Source organism: Lissotriton vulgaris, chromosome 5 (genome assembly GCF_964263255.1).
Source record: "Lissotriton vulgaris chromosome 5, aLisVul1.2, whole genome shotgun sequence".
Taxonomy (NCBI): domain Eukaryota; kingdom Metazoa; phylum Chordata; class Amphibia; order Caudata; family Salamandridae; genus Lissotriton; species Lissotriton vulgaris.
The window spans coordinates 966,792,073-966,811,531 of NC_141693.1; positions in this window are offsets into that span (position 1 = coordinate 966,792,073).

The following is a 19,459-nucleotide window of genomic DNA, read 5'->3' on the forward strand; positions in this document are numbered from 1 at the left end:
GAATTCTGGCGATGTCTGCAGTTTACACCAGCTTGTGAATGGGGTGTCAATCCTATCACCACTTTTGATGCGTTAAAGTGGGGATAATTCGGAGATAAATCTTTGTGAATATGCCCCTTGGTCTAGAGAATCATGTGTTCAAATACACATAGTTAAGCTAAAAGGCGCGATGCAGCATGTTTATCGCCCGCCTGGCTCTAACCAACAGACACACCTGACTCATAACTAGTTGTGCACTAATGAGGCACAAAAGGGGGTGGTGATGGACGGAGCATCTGAATCAATCAAACACTCACACCCAGTCAAAATATCTGGGTTTAATCCATCACCGTTCTTTAGCCCACTCTGCCACCCCAGTTCAGACATGGCTATATGCAAATCAGTCTGACCCTGTGCCTCATGGGAACAGTCCCGCCCGAACTGCCAAGTCATGTCTTCCCTGGATGGGAAACAAGCTTCCGAGGACCGGTTTCTGGCATTCCAGCCGTCTTCAGCCCGGCTTGCTTGAATCCAGTGGCAAATTGAGCAAGGGACTCACGTCTGAGCATACCCTGCCACACTTATGGCGGCCAAAAGCGGTACAAAAGGGGGTGGTGATGGACGGAGCATCTGAATCAATCAAACACTCACACCCAGTCAAAAGATCTGGGTTTAATCCATCACCGTTCTTTAGCCCACTCTGCCACCCCAGTTCAGACATGGCTATATGCAAATCAGTCTGACCCTGTGCCTCCTGGGAACAGTCCAGCCCGAACTGCCAAGCCATGTCCTCCCTGGACCGGAAACAAGTGTAAGAAGTCCGGTTTCTGGCATTCCAGCCGTCTTCAGCCCGGCTTGCTTGAATCCAGTGGCAAAGTGAGCAAGGGACTCACGTCTGAGCATATACAAAAGGGGGTGGTTATGGACGGAGCATCTGAATCAATTGAACACTGCACTAATGAGGCACCTGAAAAAACTTAGCAGAGAAGACAGTGAGTGTAGTGCACTGTTCTAGTCAGTACAGGGGCAGGTAGCTTGATTAAAGTTAGGTAGAGGTGTGGTGCAGCGGCCAGAACGGCCGACTCCGGAGCTCTGGGTTCACTGTTCGATCACCTGTGGCTGCTCAGCTAAGCATCATGTCTTGTGACTCTGGGCAATAGGTCACTTAATCTCCCTTACGGCCCCCAGTGCCCGGATATCCTTAGGAGTGATAAGTTGAGCCGCAAATTTTATTTATTACAGCCACCATTAGCAACTACTATTATACCTGACTCAGGCACACTTACTTCTTTTGAGGGCGGTGAGCTGGCACCGCGGCATTAGGTGGGCTGGCCGCATGGCCACAACGACTCCTCACACTGTATGATTTTGCTTCAACCCTGAGCACCCACACACTGTCTCAGCCACTGGCGTGGCCTGTGGGATCAGGTTGCAGGATACCGTGGGAAAGTTTTCTGCCATATTGCCAGCAGCAGCAGTTTATGCCAGCAAAAACACAATGAGCCACTGGTGGGGTGGTGTCCATTGCGGGATACTGCCACGCGGTGCGAGAAGCAAGCTGCGGTGCCATTGCCCCAGAAGCACTTAGTGCTGCCCTTGAAAACATTATGAGAACTGCCATGCTTGAGCCACAGGAACTGACCCGCCTGTAAACCCATGTGCCTCAAACAACTCACAATGCCTTGGTAGCCATCGGGCACTGACTCCGACTATCCTGACATCAGTGAATGCTAATGTGTGACTTTGCATCACTGAAATGTCTTAGTCTAATGCGTTGTCCTTGTCAGGGCAGTTTAGAGCCCTCTTGCATAGTCTCGGCTGAGCTCTGAATTTTCTGTATGTCCCAATACATGCAAACACAAGCTGAATGACACACCTAAGGTGTCAGACCCTAGCAGACCTCTGCCCATGGTCGGACAGGCCTTCTATTTGACCAGCATATCCCTGATCTCCTCAGCCTTGTGGGATAGAGCCCTTGGAGGTCAGTTTTAAAAGTCCAAGGCCCCTCTTGGTGCCAATGTCATTTTTCCCAGCTCTCTGAGTATATTTGCAGCAGGCACAAGGAGGATTCAAGAGAGAAATAAAGAGAGGGAGGGGAAATTTAGAGAGAAAGGGATCTGAGAGGGAGAAGATAGAGAGGAGAGGTGGAGAGAGCGAGAATGGATGGATGGAAAGAGAGAGAGAGTTTACAAGAAGAGGAAGGGAGTGGAGCCGGTTTGAGCATTTTTTCCAGGGCTACTTTTGGTTCCCAGTCCAGCCCTTTCTCCAGGGTCAGACTGGCCTTTACAGAAATGAGGCATTGCCAGATGAATTGGCCTGACAGATCGGTGTGTGGGCTGGTTTGTTAGTAGTTTGAGAGCCTATTTTATGGTCTGGTGGTCCGGGTTTTACTGATTATTAACAGACATAAATCTGTGCAGTCTCCCATTCCTTGCAAAATGCCCATACATCGTGTCTTTACCAGTTCGAAACTGGCCTGATTTGCAAACGTGGGACATTTTTTTAGCTATCTGGTTTACTAATGGGGGCTACTTTTTTCTCTATACATGGGCCTATTTTTTATCCCAGTCCCAATCTGCCTGTCTCTCCCAAAGGTTGACATGAAATGAGAAATGAAGGGTTCTGCCATGGAATGGTCCTATGCTGTTTGCCTTATGCATCCCAAGCCTACCCTTCTGTCTTTGTTATCTTGCCAACTAGAAGATAGACCAGGGAGCTGTGTTCTGATAACTCATACCTCAAGATTATTACCCTGCTGATCTAACCCTACTGGGAAAGTTCTTCCCACTGTGAAAGTAGTGGGGTACCGCAGACCGCTGACCTGAGCGGTTCAATTACCAACCAGCGACTCATCCTGCTTCAAAAGGCAATATCAGAGACAGAAAATAAGGTCTCTTGTACTTTAAAATAACAAGTTAGATTTAAAAAGAAAATTGGAAATTGGCTTTCTTCAGTCACTGATTCTTATCTTTTCTTTCTGGTGATCTCTGCTTCGATTGCAGAGATTCCTGCACAAGTGCACCTCGTTTCTGTAGTAAATGTGTAAGGGATGAGGGGAGTAGCTGGAAAACGGTGAATACTTATAAAAAAAAGTGAGGGGTTTGGGAAGGGATAAGGACAGGGTACGGGAGGGTGTAGGAAGCGTTTAGGGAGAGACAAACACCCACCCAGAAAAGAGTAAGATCATTTCTATTCACAAGGTGAATTTCTATAGTTACTACACCCAAAAGGCCCCAAACAGTCCAATTGTTACGTGGAGTAAGTCCATCACCTCACATGGCCACTGTCTGAAACTGCAACATCCTTCCATAAAAAATAATGGCGGCAGGGACTAAAATTAAAACCCTTACGAAATAATGTTACATTAATTTAGCAATTTCAACTTTTTAAAATGCATATATAAATTTTGTTGAATGATAACTATATATATAATCAAACAATATATAATATTCTATTATATTGTTTAATAAATGTTTTTAAATTTAAAAATAAATATCACGTTTCATTTTGTTTAAAATATTTAAATTAATTAGACTTAATTCCACACATAAGTTTTAGTAATTTTTAGTACAGCTTTTGCTGTAGGTAAAAAGATTTTAAATAAATATTTGAATAAATAATTATATATTAATTAAATATTTTTAAGTTAATTACCTTTTTAATACACATTTAAGGTAATAGGGCTTCAACTTTTTTTATTTGTTCTAGGTTAAAAAATATATAAAATAATTTTTCATTAAAGTTTGACATTAAAATATTTTTGCTAAATTCTTTTTGTTTGATATTCTTAAAATGTTACCATGACTTTACAATTGGAAGATCTGCTTCACTGTGGTGTTCATATGAATATAAACCTTTACATTGCATGCTTTTACAACGCATGCGATAACAACGCTGTGTCGTTACAACGACCACGTTGTTACATCGTAGTACCATTACAACACAAGTTGTTACATCAACTAGCTGTAGGGGGCAAGCTGGACTTAGGAATAGTATAATTTACCATTCCAACTCCGGTGTGCACAACAGTACAGAAGGTGTTGGAATAGTAAGTTATACTATTCCTTAGCGCCCCCCCTACAGCAAGTCGTTGTAACACATTTGATGTGATGGCTGTTTTCCATTCATATGTGCCCGGAAACCCCTCCCAAGGAAACGTAGATTACCTCCAGCGCAGACACCCTGGCAACACTCAAGACTGCCACCAATCCACTGGAAACTCAAAAACGAATGGGGACACCCCCACAATGAAATGTCGAAAGAATCTATAAATCAGCCCTTTGGTTCTACCATCATCAACTCAGATCCACAAGTGAGCAGCACTGACTGAAAAAATTGAGAACAACTCCAAAACCACCAAAGATTTTTTTTTAAGTGAAGGACTTAATTTCCCTGCCACCAGCTACACGACCATCACCCCATCATAGGATCTCTGCATCCAACTCTCCAACTACTTTAAAAACATAATCAACACCATCTAGCCGCTGACCCACCATATCTGTGATGGAAACCTCTTTGAACATGCACGCCATTCATTCATGATCCCCATCAGGTTCCTGGTCATACTTTACCTTCACCAAAGGACTGGATTCCATCGGCGCTGCACTTACCCTGATATTTAATGACACCCTCACCATAGTTACCTTCCCGGGCACCTAGAATCATGCCACTATACTACTCCTTCTGAAGAAACTCTCAGCAGACCTGAGACTCTGGTAAACTGCAGCCCGATCTTACAGTTTCCCTACCCAGCTAAAAACTATTCAGCAAATGACTGGCTGATCACCTCAACAACAACTATATCTTCAACCCTTCCCAATCCAGATTCAGGCTCAACCCCAGCACTGAGACTGCCCTCATTGAAGCCACTGACAGCATTAACATGATCATGGGCAGAAGAGACACCATGGCAATCATCCTGCTTTACCTATCAGCTTCATTCAACACTGCCACTCACCCAATTCTCATCCAACTTCTCCATTTAGCCGGCCTACATGGTCTTGCTTTCTAACAGTAGATAGATAATGATACTTTATTTGATTTAAAAAAAATCATTAAAGGGTGGACTTACCACCATGCAAGCGGTATTTACATCATAAAAACAACACAAAATCAACTTTAAATCAGTTAAAAATTAATATCATGCTATACAAAAATAGCGGGAAAAAGGTCTAAAAGGAAAAGAATAAAACGAATGATGTGAGTTCTTGCTGGGGACATGTTAATTTTGACTCATGATGAAAGGGAAAAAAATAAAAAGTATAGAAGAATAATGGTAGTTCAAACAAGAGGCTCGTTATTTTTAACTCATGATACAAAAAGACAACCGTTTGGAGAAGAGGGGAAGAGAGTGGAAAAGTCTGTGGCCTGCCAAAGCCTGGCCTATTGTCCAGAGACCTCTTTGGATGCTGCCCTTTTTTCCAGCTCTATGGCGGCGAGATTGAAAAATGTTATGGTTTTCCATGAGAGTTCTATCCAAGATCCACTTAGGCATCTTATCACCGCCGCCCTGCAAGTTCTTACCTGGGCTTCTCTTAGAAGAGATCGAAGAAGCGTTTTTCTTAGCTTTTGAAGTGCCGGGCATATGCATTTATGGTGCAGTAAAGACTCTGCGCCGTCGCCACAGAGGCGGCAATCGGGAGTTACCCACAACCATAGCCATTTGGGAGTGAGGTCTTTGGGCGAGAAGCAACCCTGCCTTAAAAGGCTTAATTTCCTTTAGTAGTGGTCCCTGAAGCATTCTTTCAAATAATCCTGAGGTTTTCGGTAGGTATATGACGGCAAAATGATCCAGGCGTGGCTTTTGCCAGCCACTGCTGCTTTATCCATGAGTAGTGATGTTTGTTTGACATCTTTCTTGATTATCAGTTTGAAGGCGGAATAAGTCATGGACAGACGCCAAGATTCTTCTAGTTTTAATGCCTCCATAGATTGCCTCAAGATCTTGTATGTTGAGTCTGGTAGCCCGGCCTGTTTTTCGACTTCTAACCAGCAAAGGTGGGCAAGGGATTCGTCTTCTGCGTCCCTCATACTCCGATAATATTTGGCGAGTGCTCCTTGTCTTGCTGGGAGCTGGTTAGTAAGATCGAACTCCAAACGAATTTGGGCTTGCGAAATATGTCTCGGATTGAGAAAAGAGTTTTGAACAGCCTGGATTGGGCGAGATTTAACGCTGTGGCATCCCGGATTGCCAGTAGTTCAGAGTCGTATGTCAGAAATTTGGCGGCTGCGATGTTAAGAATGTGGCCGGTGGAATGTTCATTTAATTGCTTTTGAACAGTTTGGAAAGCAAATTGAAGCTGCTTAGCTTTGGATTCCAACTGTTCTAGGTGCTGTTTAAACTTTAATCGGTGGTCCAATAAGATTCCCAGGTATTTATAATGGTCTACCTGGATTAGAGGGGTAGAATTTATCTTCCAGACGAAAGTTTTTTTTTCTGGAGCCACAGAAGCATATGATGTTAGTTTTCTGTAGGTTTATAGTCAGTTGTGCGTTCGAGAGGTACTGCGACAGTTTGGAGATCAAGCGTTGTAGACCGATGGGGTTTTTTGAGAGGAGCACAATGTCGTCTGCGTATTGGAGACTTGTTATAGGAGAGGGGGCAATTTTGGTGGGTCTCCCTGGATGGTGCTTTCTAACGGATCAGCTCCTTCTTTACTAGACCATTCAATAAATGGGGTTAACCCTATAAGTCAAAGGACCTGGGTATCAATTGGTATAAGAAAACAAGGTGGTCATAGACATTTTTTAAAAAACACAAATCAATGTATGAATTGTTATTTACACTTAAAGGAACAAATCCTGTTGGAAAAAAAGGGGGAGATAGAAAGACAATCAACAGCCAGATACATGTATTAATCATTCATAGTACCCAACATCCTTATTAAGGAATGAATCTTTTTATTGGTCACAATATTTCAATTTATTTACATTATACATAAAACATATGTACACAATTTGAATAAAATGAAAGAAACTGCAAGATGCAGTAAGTTTGTGAAAAGAAGATGCTCAAGTGAATTGAAAAAGGAAAGAATTGAAAGGGAAAAATCAGATAATTTAAGCTCAACTAAAGTTTAATTCTTCTAGTTGAACTACAAAGAGGCCTGCCCAAACAGTGTTCAAAGACCAATTAAACATGGGCAGAATCTGGGAGGTGACAAGGACAATGGAACATGGGAACAAGGTGCAGGCCTCAATATGGCAGGGGAAAAAAACGTCGACGTTTCGACCCTGGCGCAATACGGGGTAAATTGACACCTCTGCTGTGGGTCTTCTTCAGGACTGGACAGTGGGGAAGAGGGGCAGGGATGTACCTAAAAGGATTAACAATATAATCAATATACTAGCTAAAGTGCATAAAAGACCCAATAATCCCCCCGGGAGACCGATTATCTCCGGGTGTGGTTCAATACTTGAGCCACTGTGCAAGTTTATAGACGTATTTATTAAACCAATAGCTGAGGATAAGACTTGCTACCTAAGAGATACAATGCAAGCAATACAAATGGTGGATGAGAGAGTTTTTGATCAGGAACGTGATTTATTGGTCACAATGGATATTACATCCCTCTATACCAATATCCCCCAAGAGGCAGCCCTAGAGGTAATTAAGAGTGTGTTGGATGAAAGACCTAGGCCACATAGAGTTCCTATGAGTTTCATAATAGATCTTTTAGGGATTGCAATGAAAAATGAAAAAAAAAATGATCTTTGAAGGAGAGTATTTCATACAGACTAATGGCGTAGCAATGGGGGCAAGCTTTGCCCCGAATCTGGCCATAATCTATATGAATGCTTATGAACACAAGTTTGTCCTTGGTGAAAGTAACCCCTACAGAGAATGTATTCACCTCTGGCGTCCTTATATTGACGATGTGCTCATAATATGGAGAGGCACAGAACAACATCTCAGAACATTTCATGCATGGCTTAATGAGAGGAATAGGAACATCCAATTTTCCTTAGATTGTAGTAGCCATGAAATACATTTTTTGGATATCACAATCAGGGAGGATGAGGGTAAGCTCCATACCTCAAACAAGATGGAGGTAGTACTATTTGGAAAAGACACCTTAATGTGGCCCTGAACCTGGTTGCCAGCCAAACTCTTAAAAGCACCCATACCAGCCAATCATGCTAGGAACAGTAGTGGACATCCAGTTCTTGATGACCAACCAAATAAGTATGGTCACCTCCTCGTGCTTCCACATCCTCAAGCTCCTCAGAAAAATTCTCCAATGACTCCTGCTAAATACCCAAAGAACCATCGCTCAGGCTTTCATCACGAGCAAACTAGACTATGACAATGCACTTTATGTCAGCTTCACTGCTTAATTAACCACGATGCTCTAGGTCATCCATGCAGCAACCAGACTCATGCTCAAATTCCCACACCACAAGTGAATCTTCACACATCTCAAAGACCTCCAGTGGCTCCCTGTCCTCAAATATGCACTTTTCCAGCTGTTCATCCACACAAAGACCTATATGATCTAGGCCTCACATACCTCAAAGGCTGCATCAACTTCCAACCAGAAACCACCATTTGGCTAGTCACCTGCTCACCCACACCCCCGCATCTGAAGAGTCAGAGCTGGTGGGAGCTCTTTCTCGTACCTAGTGCATAAAGCCTGGAATGACTTCTCTCATTATACCAGAGCTGCCAAACTAGATATTGAATTTCACAAGAAACAGAAAGCCCCTGGCTCTTTCAATAGTTCCCTGTCAGAGCTGGCACAACCCTTTTATTTTAGTGCCTTGCTGCCCTCCTGGGTGAAATCTGCACTGGACAAACAAGCATAACATAACTGCATAGCAAGAAATAGGAGTGCAACACAAGCACACTCTCTGCCCAAGCAACTACTGTACTATGGAACTCAATATGTAGGCATGGCTAAATCTTCTCTCTCGGCAGTGCTCTTCAAATCTGTGTTAATGTTGAGCACATAACGTTTAGCAACAAGCCAGACATTCAAAAAATAAATCTGCATCCTGCACTTCCTTTTCAATCATCTGTTTTAAAGTGGGCATTCAGGTTGCACAAAGGTACAAAGGATCATCAAGGCAAAGGAGCAGTCTGAATTTCGTTGCACAGACGCACATGTGGTAGATGCTCTGAAAGGGATGGGGCTGGGGAGGAGTTCTACAGAGAGAGGAAGGCAGGGCATTCAACCTCCATTTTGCTTAAAGATTACAGTCTTTAGCCCAGTAACTGGACGTTCATGTCCTTCCTTTGGCCCCACTTCACGCAACCCCTTCTTAGAGTAATGATCCTCAAAGGCCTGGCACCAACAAACCAAGCAGCAAATGTAAATAATGTGTAGTCATTGCTAAACCTTTCATGCATTTAGTCTAAATTTGCTGCTAATAATTAAGAGTGCTGTAAGAACAGTTAAATACGTACTGTATCATGCACATTTGCGTCATTTTATTTTTTAGGGTTGGTTCTATGGATTGTACGCCACATGTATACTCAAAGAACAACCATACTGATGATCGGTTCCTGTTTCTTTTTAAATACACAGGGGCATATTTAAAAGCCCCTATCGCCACCACAACTTCACTTTTACGGACGTTGTGGTGGCGATAGAGGCTGTGCCTTATTTAAAAGGCAACGTTAAGCCACTTAACGTGGCTTAACTCTGCCTTCTACATAAGTCCCCCTTTCACGCTAAGGTTAGCGTGAAAGGGGCGTGCAGTGGATGTTGTAGTGGGCGTTCCACCGCAACACCCATTGTATTTGACGCTGCCCCTTATGTACAAGGGTGGCATACTTAGGAGGCAGGTCTGAGTTACCTTTACAGGGCTACTCACGTGGGTGGCACAATCAGTGCTGCAGGCCCACTAGTAGCATTTGATTTACAGGCCCTGGCACACTCAGTGCACTTTACTAGGGACTAACGAGTAAATCAAATATCCAAACACGGAAACACCAATCCATAATACAATTTACACAGAAAGCATATGCACTTCAGCACTGATTAGCAGTGGTATAGTGCCCAGAGTCCTAAAACCAACACAAACAGGTTAGGAAAAAATAGGAGGAAGAAGCAAAAGGTTGGGGATAACCCTGCAAAAAGGGCCATTTCCAACCGGACCTGATTTAGATATCGGCGGACAGGTTATCCTTCACAACAGTGACGGATATCCCATTTGCCAAAATCTAAATCCCATAGGATATTATGGGATTTATATTTCAGCAGACATGCTATCTCTCCCTGTTGTGACAAAGTAACTCATCCGCACATATCTAAATCAGGTCTGTGGTTACTTTTTTGGAGCTCGGATTCTTCTAGTTGGGCAAGGCTGAATGATCTAGCCATATAGGGCTCCACAAGGATGCATACCTCCTCCACAATGTCCCGCTGAAATGGATTTGCTGCTGTGGAAAATATCTACCATCAGAAATGTGAATCTTAGGCCCAACGGCAACTCTCCTTTGTGGGATTGACTCAACTGGTTAGTCCTGGTGTTCTGTCTGTCCTCCGTGCAAAAGTCTTGAAAAAGTTTACAGCTCTCAGGTTTTAGGGTTAGGCAGGACGAATACGCTCTGACATCATCCACGGATTCTAGGACTTCAGTAACAGCAGTTGAGGGTCAGGACTCACTCCAACAGAAGCCACCACCCAGCAGGGTCCTCTGCAGGTCCAATTGGAACTGGTCAGCTGGGCTCTTCCAGGAAACAACTTTTGTATCCCTGTAGCATAACAGTAGGTAAGCCAACTAACCTTTAGAGTCCACTATTTTGTCCTGGGTACAAGTGGGAGTAGGTTCGGCCCATACAGTTTTTCTCAGATGTTACAACTGCAGGTACAGTGCTTTTTTGTCTTCCACAGGCCCAATGGTGTTCTAACGAAGGTACCAAGGGGTGTCACATTTATGCCTGCCATTAGTCTGTGGGTGGGGTGACTCCCGGCCTGCTCTAAACAATGGGCAGCTAATTCACACCTGCTCAAGGGCTTCTAGAGAATTCAAGCAGGGTAAAGGTATTTTTAAAGTTCATCTTATGAAATATTTGGTACAAATATGACTTTACTTATGAATTGAGCTTGTAATAAATATTTAAAAAGCCCAAAAATGTACCTTTTATCTGGTTTCTAGGTGGAGATACCTTTATAAACTGTAATCATTTCTCCTAATGCTTTGCTATTGAACAGCTAGCCCTGTTACAGTCAAAATAGTTGTGTAACTGTCATGTTGACTTGGCCAGTGCACACACTTGCCAGTCCCTAATCTTCCCTTTTCTTACATGTCAGGCACCCCTAAGGTAGGCCCAAGGTACCCTTGTTGGCCGGGTGCAGTGTATGTGAAAGGTAGGACATGCCCTGCTGTGTGTTGCATGTCCTGATAGCGAATTACGGCCAATTTAGTTTTCGCTAATGCAAGGCTACCTGTTCCCAATAGGACAGAATGGGGAGTTTGTTTATAACATCCTATAAACATAACTGGCCCAGGGAATTAGGTAGGAATACAATGTTTAGTATGCCTGAACTCAGAATCTAAAGATTCAGGTTTTAGTGAAGGTGATGTTTTTCATTCTGTGTTTGAAAATGCCACTTTTAGAAAGTAGGTATTTTGTTGCTCAGTCATCCTGTGTGCCTCTGCTGGAATGTGGATTGCCTGTCCGGGTTTTGGATGACAGAAGGCTGGGGTGCAGGAGTGGCTCCAGATTGCCTAGGTGGGTCAGGAAAGGGCAAAAAAGACCTGGGCTGCAATTGGGGAAGGGGGAGAGGATTTCCTTGAACCGCAAAGGGGCTGGTCTGCCTCTTACCATGCCGTCTCCACCTCCTGCCAGGAAGTCACACCAGAGAAGGCAGAACTGGTTCTGGCTGGGCACAGACACTCTCTGCCCCTGAACTTTAAAACTCTTTTGGATCAAGAAGACTGCCAAGAAGAAGAGCTGGAGAAGCTGTGAGGAGGAACTACCACTTTGATGTGTGCTTTGCTATGTTGGCCTGCAGTGGCTGCTTCTGTCTTGGGCATCCTATAAACATAACTGGCCCAGGGAATTAGGTAGGACCGGACTGAACTTTCTGCAATCTACTTTTGTGAGTTTCTCCAAGGGGTTGAGGTAGAGATTGCCATCTGTTCAAGAAGTCTCAGGAACAGCAAAGACTTCAAGCTCTTCTGCCCTCAGCACTGGAACTGTGTGTTTTGTGCTGCAACAGAAGAAAAGCAACCCAACAACGTCTACGCTGCTGCTGCCGACTCCGTGTCCTGAAGGCACAGCCAAGAGCACCCCGCAATGCCGCACCGCCACCCGGGTCTAACCGACAACACCTGATGATGCCGCCACCAAGCCGCTGCTCGCACCGCGACCTGTGAGCCCCGCACTCCGCACCGCCTCGCTTCAGGTCGCCTTGGTATCCCCGACGATGACGCTTCATGCCAAAATCAACGCCACTGCTTGCACCGTGATTCGAGGGCACCGCTCATAAACTTACACGACGGACTGCTCTCGTCCCACATCGCAGCCTTGGCCTACCGACTCCGGCACCATCGATTCAAGTTCGTCAGCCGATAACTGCGCTTCGGCAATGACAGCGGCGCCGCTTGCACCGCAACCTGCCAGCACTGCGATGCGCCCCGCATTCACTTCGCACCGTGACCCTGGTCTCACTGACAACGCATCTGATGCCGCCACTGAGCCGCTGCTCGCATCGTGACCTGAGGGCCCCACATGCCGCACCACTGCACTTCCCATTACAGCACTGAACGCCTACCAATGGCAACACTCCTGATTTTGACAGAGAGGAGTTCGATCTGCAACGCGTGTGACTTCAAGGACCCCGACAACTCCGGAACCGACCTCCGGAACCGACGCCTGCAGACGCCGTGCTTTCGGAAGCTCAACGAGAGGTCGCCGGCGTCCTGTATTTCTAAAAGGTACTGTTTGCGGGTCTTCCCCACACCGTAGCTGGCCCGCGGTGAGCCAGAACTATTTGTATTTGTTTGCTCACGACGCTGTGATAGCCCTGGACGGAGCTATCTACATCAATGAACTGTTTTTCAATCATAAGTTGATAACCGAAAATCTTTAAGTACTGTATTGTGGATTTTTATAGTTTTTGGTCTTGTCTTTAGTATATAAAAATATTGGATATTTTTCTAAACTGGTGTGGTGTCCTTTTGTAGTGCTTACATTGTATTACTGTTGGTTATGTGCAAATGCTTTACACATCAAGCTACCAAGGGGGTGAGCAGAGGTTATTTTAGGAGTGTAACTCCCTTATCCTGACTAGAGTGGTAGTTTCTGCCTGGCTTTGGCGCATTCCCTAGCCTACCAACGATCCCATTTCTAACAGGCCCTAAGTTCGAAGGTAGAGATGTTCACTGTGTGAAGTCACCAGAAGCATTCAGAGGATAAAAGACCTTCCTGGGGTGCACTTTTTGAATTTTTCCTGCTTGTAGCTTTCCCTCAAAATGTCAACAGCTTCACCTGGACTTTGTCTAATGGTTATACGGCCTAATGGAACCCATCTTAGCCACATCCAGGGACTTGCCCTGCTGGGGATATTTGACTTCCATTTTAGAGACTAAGTCAGAAGACAAACATTCCATCTGAGACAAACCTGGGCTTTTTATTTGACACTTACTCCATCGTGGTCTGCCTTCACTCACCCCTAGTTACTGGTCAAGCATAAACAGATGACCGCGGTTAGTGCTAAATGCTTTTTGCAACTAGTTTTATTTAAAACTTTGAAAATTCATATCTCTAGTTCACCTTTTGAATTTTTTTCATTTTGGTGACAATTTGTTCATTAGAATATTCTCCATTTTTATAAATTGGAATGCTATTGTGTTTTTAACTTTTTGCTTTACACCTTTTCTTATTTTCAGCCTGTCTGCTCTGTGCCATAGCAACCAGGAGTTGTGTTCAGGTTTAAATTATTACCCTTTTCTGGACATAACAACTATAGTGTCATTATTACTTGTGGGGGACTACCATCCGCCCCAACTAATAATTCACTTTCTCAACAGAAGCTATTCAGCTCCTGGGTGATAGTTATAGCTCAAGCAAATGGACCTCTAGCGTCTTTAGGCAGGGAAAGGTTCTTTCTAAAAGTATTTTTTTCAAACTATTTATTACAAATTGGACTTCACCACTCAATTCAGCTTGTGATAACTATTTCAAGAAGTCCAAAAATTAACTTTTTTGCTGTTTCCTAGCCGGAGTGGAACTTTGGGTGCTGGGCAGAACTAGCGCATTGAGCACTGTTGTTGCAGTGCAGGTGTGGAAGACGTGCACCCTTCATTGCAGGGACTAATCTGATCACCTGCCCCATCATTCACTGCCTGTTGTGCTCTCTGTTTCTTGAGGTACATTGAACTTCACTTTCATAAACCCTAAAACATGGAATGGTAGCTCTCAGGGTGTTCCCCTGATGCTCTTGGGTCTCTTGTGCTGCAGTGAAACTGTGCTGAAAGGTGGCTTGTGCCAGGTAAACTGCTTGAAAAGTTGCCAGTTTCCCGGGGGGCCATCATGGGCAAGGTGGATCACAAGCAGTTTAGGCTACAGTTCCACAAAAAGCAAGGAAACTCCTTGACAGTGGACTCTCACAGATTTCACCCAAACCTGTCCCTGCACGATATGCAGGAAAGTCTCCAATCATTGACAACAAGATCAATACCAGGAGCAGCAGAAGGGACCACCTTCAGTTATGAGTGGATAAGTAGGATCACACAGGTCTAGGCTAGAATATAAAACATGGAAGACTTGCAGCAACAGGCGATCAACACCCTCGCCCGATTGACTCAGGCCCTTCAGATTGTGAAGGTAAAGAATAAAGACCAGGAGGGACACTTCCACTGTAACCATATTTGTATTATGGAAGTGCCAGACTCCACTGAATGCCAATACGAATCTCTTTGTGAAACAACTCCTGGAACCGCTTTCAGGTCATCAGTCCTTCTCTGCAGACTTCATTATGGAGCGTGTACATTGATCTCTGTCCTCTAAGCCCCATCCTAGGCAGAGTCCCAGACCGTTCACGGTGAGTGCAGGATCCCCAGTAGCCTTTTACCTAGACTTCTTCCTCATGGTCCAAGGAGCAACACATTTGTTTCAAAAAGTCTAAACATTTTGAGCTTAAAGGCCATTAAAAACTCCATGTTGTTCCGAGCCCATCCTGGTATGTGCTGAACTTGGGCACATGTAGCAATACTGCACATTGTCCTACATTACCCTCTTTCTGCACAATAATGTTTTACGATAACGTTTTACACATATTTGCGTGTGTGACACTGTTGGATTAGTTTCTCTGAAACTGATTTGCTTACACATTTCACTTCGCGCAACTTTATTGTGATGCCTCAAACACAGAGTACAAGGCCTTGCACGCTGTATAATGTCATCTTATCTCCATTCACGTGGCAACAGGGTTATCTGCAAACCCATAACAGTGCTAATCTGTATATACATCGCAAGGATGATTTTTATTATAAATAAATAAGCATTTCGAGGGGTTGCCTGAGGATTCACTTCTGCTGAGATTGAGAGGTCCCTGCATGCCGATGCTTCACCAAGCAGCCGCCTAACATCTCTGTGAGGGGTGTCCAGTTTGTGACCAAGACGGCGTCCTACATTCTGTCCCTCCAGGTAATGGGGATGGATCATCTTATGGGGGATTCTTGCCTACACACTCATACACACTCTAGACACACGTAGGGTAGGGATCACTACCTTGTTTTATTTGCCTGCATATATACACTGTTCTTAGCAGCATGGTGGAACTATACCTGCTATTTACTATTTTGGTGTGTGTAATCACTTTCGTATGCTTCTCTCTACTGATTATCACAGTACATGTATTCTTTACAAGAATAACATTGGTCCAATAAATATATTGAAGAACATCCTATTGTGTAGTCTCTGTATATTTCTCAGAGAACAAGAGTGTTTATGTGACTGAGCGAAAGGATTATAGATCTATTACCAAGATTCCTCAAGGTCAGGGTTGTTATGTTCAGTGGTTGTCAGAAACCATTCGCTTCCAGTTTGTGTTAGGAGGGCTTGTGGTGGCATTGTGAGCTAGCTGGTCTCTATGCCAACATATACTGTGGGGGTGCATGGAATCAGTCTAGACACCTCACCCACAGTTTATGTTGCCCAAAACGTTCAGGTCCTACTGATTAGTGGGAACTATGCGACAGTCTGAGAGTGGAGCATAATGGTAAAACAAATTTTTTTGTGCAAGCTGGCACTGCTCTGGAGTTCATATTATATCTTAAGCACAAAGACATTGCTAGATCTGGCAGCCCGACCTGTTCCAGGGGAGGTTGTGCCAATAGAGAATCAAATTTTACTGAAAATGAATCAATGTATTGTTTTATGAAGGTCTATAATCTTGCGTCATTTTGGCATCTTTTGTGCACTGCCTTTGACACTCATCACTGTTTATTGTTGATTTCTCATTCCATAATTATGAGCTAATCGGTGTCACTTGTCTCACATTTTATCATTTTCTGTTTTATTCTCATGGCGATCTGCTGTTAGGCTAAAGACACTATACTTTCTAGTATCGTTTTGGGATTTACTCAGGGCTGGTCTGTGCTCTATGACACCTACCTGCGTGATTCCCACAAGTGGAATGGATGATTGGTGTTGTAGAGTATTTTCTTCTGTCTTTTTGTGTTTGGGTGTGGCATTTGGTGTTGGTGCAGGTGGAGGGAGGAGTGATATGTGTTTTGGGGTTGTTTTGTTCTTTCATTCAATCCTTGCAGTGACAACAAGGGAATGTTTAGTAGACTACCTCCAATTGTAATTATTTGTTTATTGAGCGCAGTGACATCTGTTGTCATTATAATGATACTCAACCCCAAGCGATTTAATGGTTTGATGTATTCGCTGGAATATTCTAAGATTGAATAAACCTCGAAAAGCTTGACAGATAATACCCTACCTGGGCAGACACAAGATGGACATTGCTCTGCTCCAGGAGACACATATATCATCATCAACCAGTCCTACATTTGCATCCTCATGGAGCTCCCATTGTTACTTATCTTCATTTTCTACTAAATCCAGAGGGGTGAGAAACTTGTCAAAAAGTCCCTGGGTTCACATTAGAGGAAAATATCACTGGAATGAGTGTCAGATTGGTGGTGGTGGGGGGTCTGCTTGATGCATGGCCGTTTTTCCTGGTTAATATCAATGGACTGCTTCTTGATGTCCCCCGAGTTTTCTGATGAAGTCATGATTAAATCTGTGAAGAATTATGACTGTCCGGTTCTTTGACATAGTGAGTTTAATGTGGTATTACATCCATACTCAGATGGGATGTCCTGATCCAGCAGGCATCCCGCAAAAGCAGGAGTGACTTTGTGACTTTGTAACATGTGATGCAGCTGTATGACTTTGTTGATGCGTGGAGAGCTCTTCATCCATCTGACATGGTATAAACATATTATTCTTCAGGGATTGACATGTCATCCCAAATTGGTATTTGACTGCTATCCCGAACTCTCCTAGCTAAAATGTGGGATGTCTACATTCTGCCCAGAACTTTGTCAGACCACTCATCATTTCTACTCACTGTAGAGGATACTGCTCCAACTCCGCTTTTTATAAATTGGCAGTTGAAGAGATCCAGGCTATGGGACCTGGTGTTTTGTTATGAGGTCAAAACCGCCATCTTGGAGTACTTTAGTTCGAATTAACTTTCTATATCTGCTTCTGAGACTTTGTGGGAGGCTTTCAAGATCAACATACGTGGGGTCTCTATTTCTAATGAAGTGCGCATTCTTAAATCCCTGTTGACTATCTGGATACAAAACCTAAAGAGTTGGAAACTGAATACATCCAAACTCTAAAAAAAGCTATTCTCACCAAGTCCAAGGCACTCTTGGTGGAGTTCCGGGAGGCAGCAGACTGGGAAATACTTTACCTTAGGAAACATGTGTTTGGCAAAGGAGACAGGGCTGGGAGAATGCTGGCTTGGTAATCAAGACTGTCACAGAGAGTGCTGAAATCTCCTTCATAAAAGTAGGCAATGGCACCATCTTGTCTGCCTCCATAGACATTTTAAATGCCTTTGCCCAGTATTAGATAAAGTCTATGCATCCAAACACCACTGTCGCCCAAATGAGATTGCTCATACTTAGATGCTGTGGCCCTGGTTTGGGTGGAAGGTGAGGAGCAAGAACTTCTCAACTCCCCATTAATGGTAGACGACTTAAAGCAGGTATCAAGGAATTCTCTCATGGTAAGGCCTTGGGGCAGGGGCTCCCTGTTGAGCTTTACAGGGAATTTCTGATATCTTAGCTTCTAGAAAGTACATAATGCCTCTATTAGGAAAGGCTGCCGACCTCCCACAATGCTTGAGGTGATTACCATACTTCTTAAACGTGGGAGAGACACATCAAAATGTGCCTCATATAGGCCATTGTCAACTATATTCAGATGAGGGTATTCTATACATTGGGAAGTCCTATGCAAATCTTTTCCCAATCATTGAGAAGGTCTTAAAATTCATTGGGCCTATTCACAAAGGTAAAGTTAGACGAAAGTCTAACTTTACGACTTTCGGTATTCACAAAGGGAATTTACTATTCGTAAATGCCCTTTGTGAATACCAAAAGTCATAAAGCTCGGAGTAAAGGCACAGTTAAATATTTAGGTATTTATATAACCAGAGATATTCCAGAATTGCTATTAAGCTGTTTTGGAACAGCATTAGGACTCTTTAGAGCACACAGGGAGCACTGGTTGCACCTGCCCCTTTCAATGTGCGGATGTATCTGATCGAAATGGTGACTCTACCAAATCTTTACATATTTTCTGAACATTCCTGTATGTTTCCTGATGGAATCCTTCCACAGGCTGCAACAATTGCTTATATGTGTGATCTGGGAAGGAGAGCAGTCACGTATACATTTGTCTGTATTAACTTGATCTATGAAAGACGGGGCACTGAAAAGATCCTTAGCATCAAATTAATAATCAGACGACTCAGTAGTCCATGTAACATTGTGATTATTGGCCATTCTTTATTTTCTTTCTAATCTTCATGTGGATTTCGGCAAAATCATGAATGCAAATTCGTAGTCATAAGATTGTAGACAACATGTGCTTTGTCTCCTGGTAATTTCTCTACCAACAACTTCATCAGGACTACAAAGACAAACAATGTTCATCCCTAATATTAGTACTACATATTCATATGCTTATACTCCACCACCAGACTGACTATTAATATCCATGAGATGGCACAAACTTAAAGTAATTCCAAGATCTTTTATACGATGCTCAAAATACAGAGCAAAGTCTACAAATCAGACTACTTCCACAAACAATCCTTACATATGACTCTAGAGATAAATTAGTTATCACTCAAAATGGTTATTATTATTATTATTATTAATAAAATTTATAGCGCACAAACAATGGCCCATGGGCGTCTCGGCGCTAGGATATCTGCAGAATTTAACCGGTCAGGGGAAGAGTAGGTCTACTGATTAAAAAGCCAGGTCTTGAGTT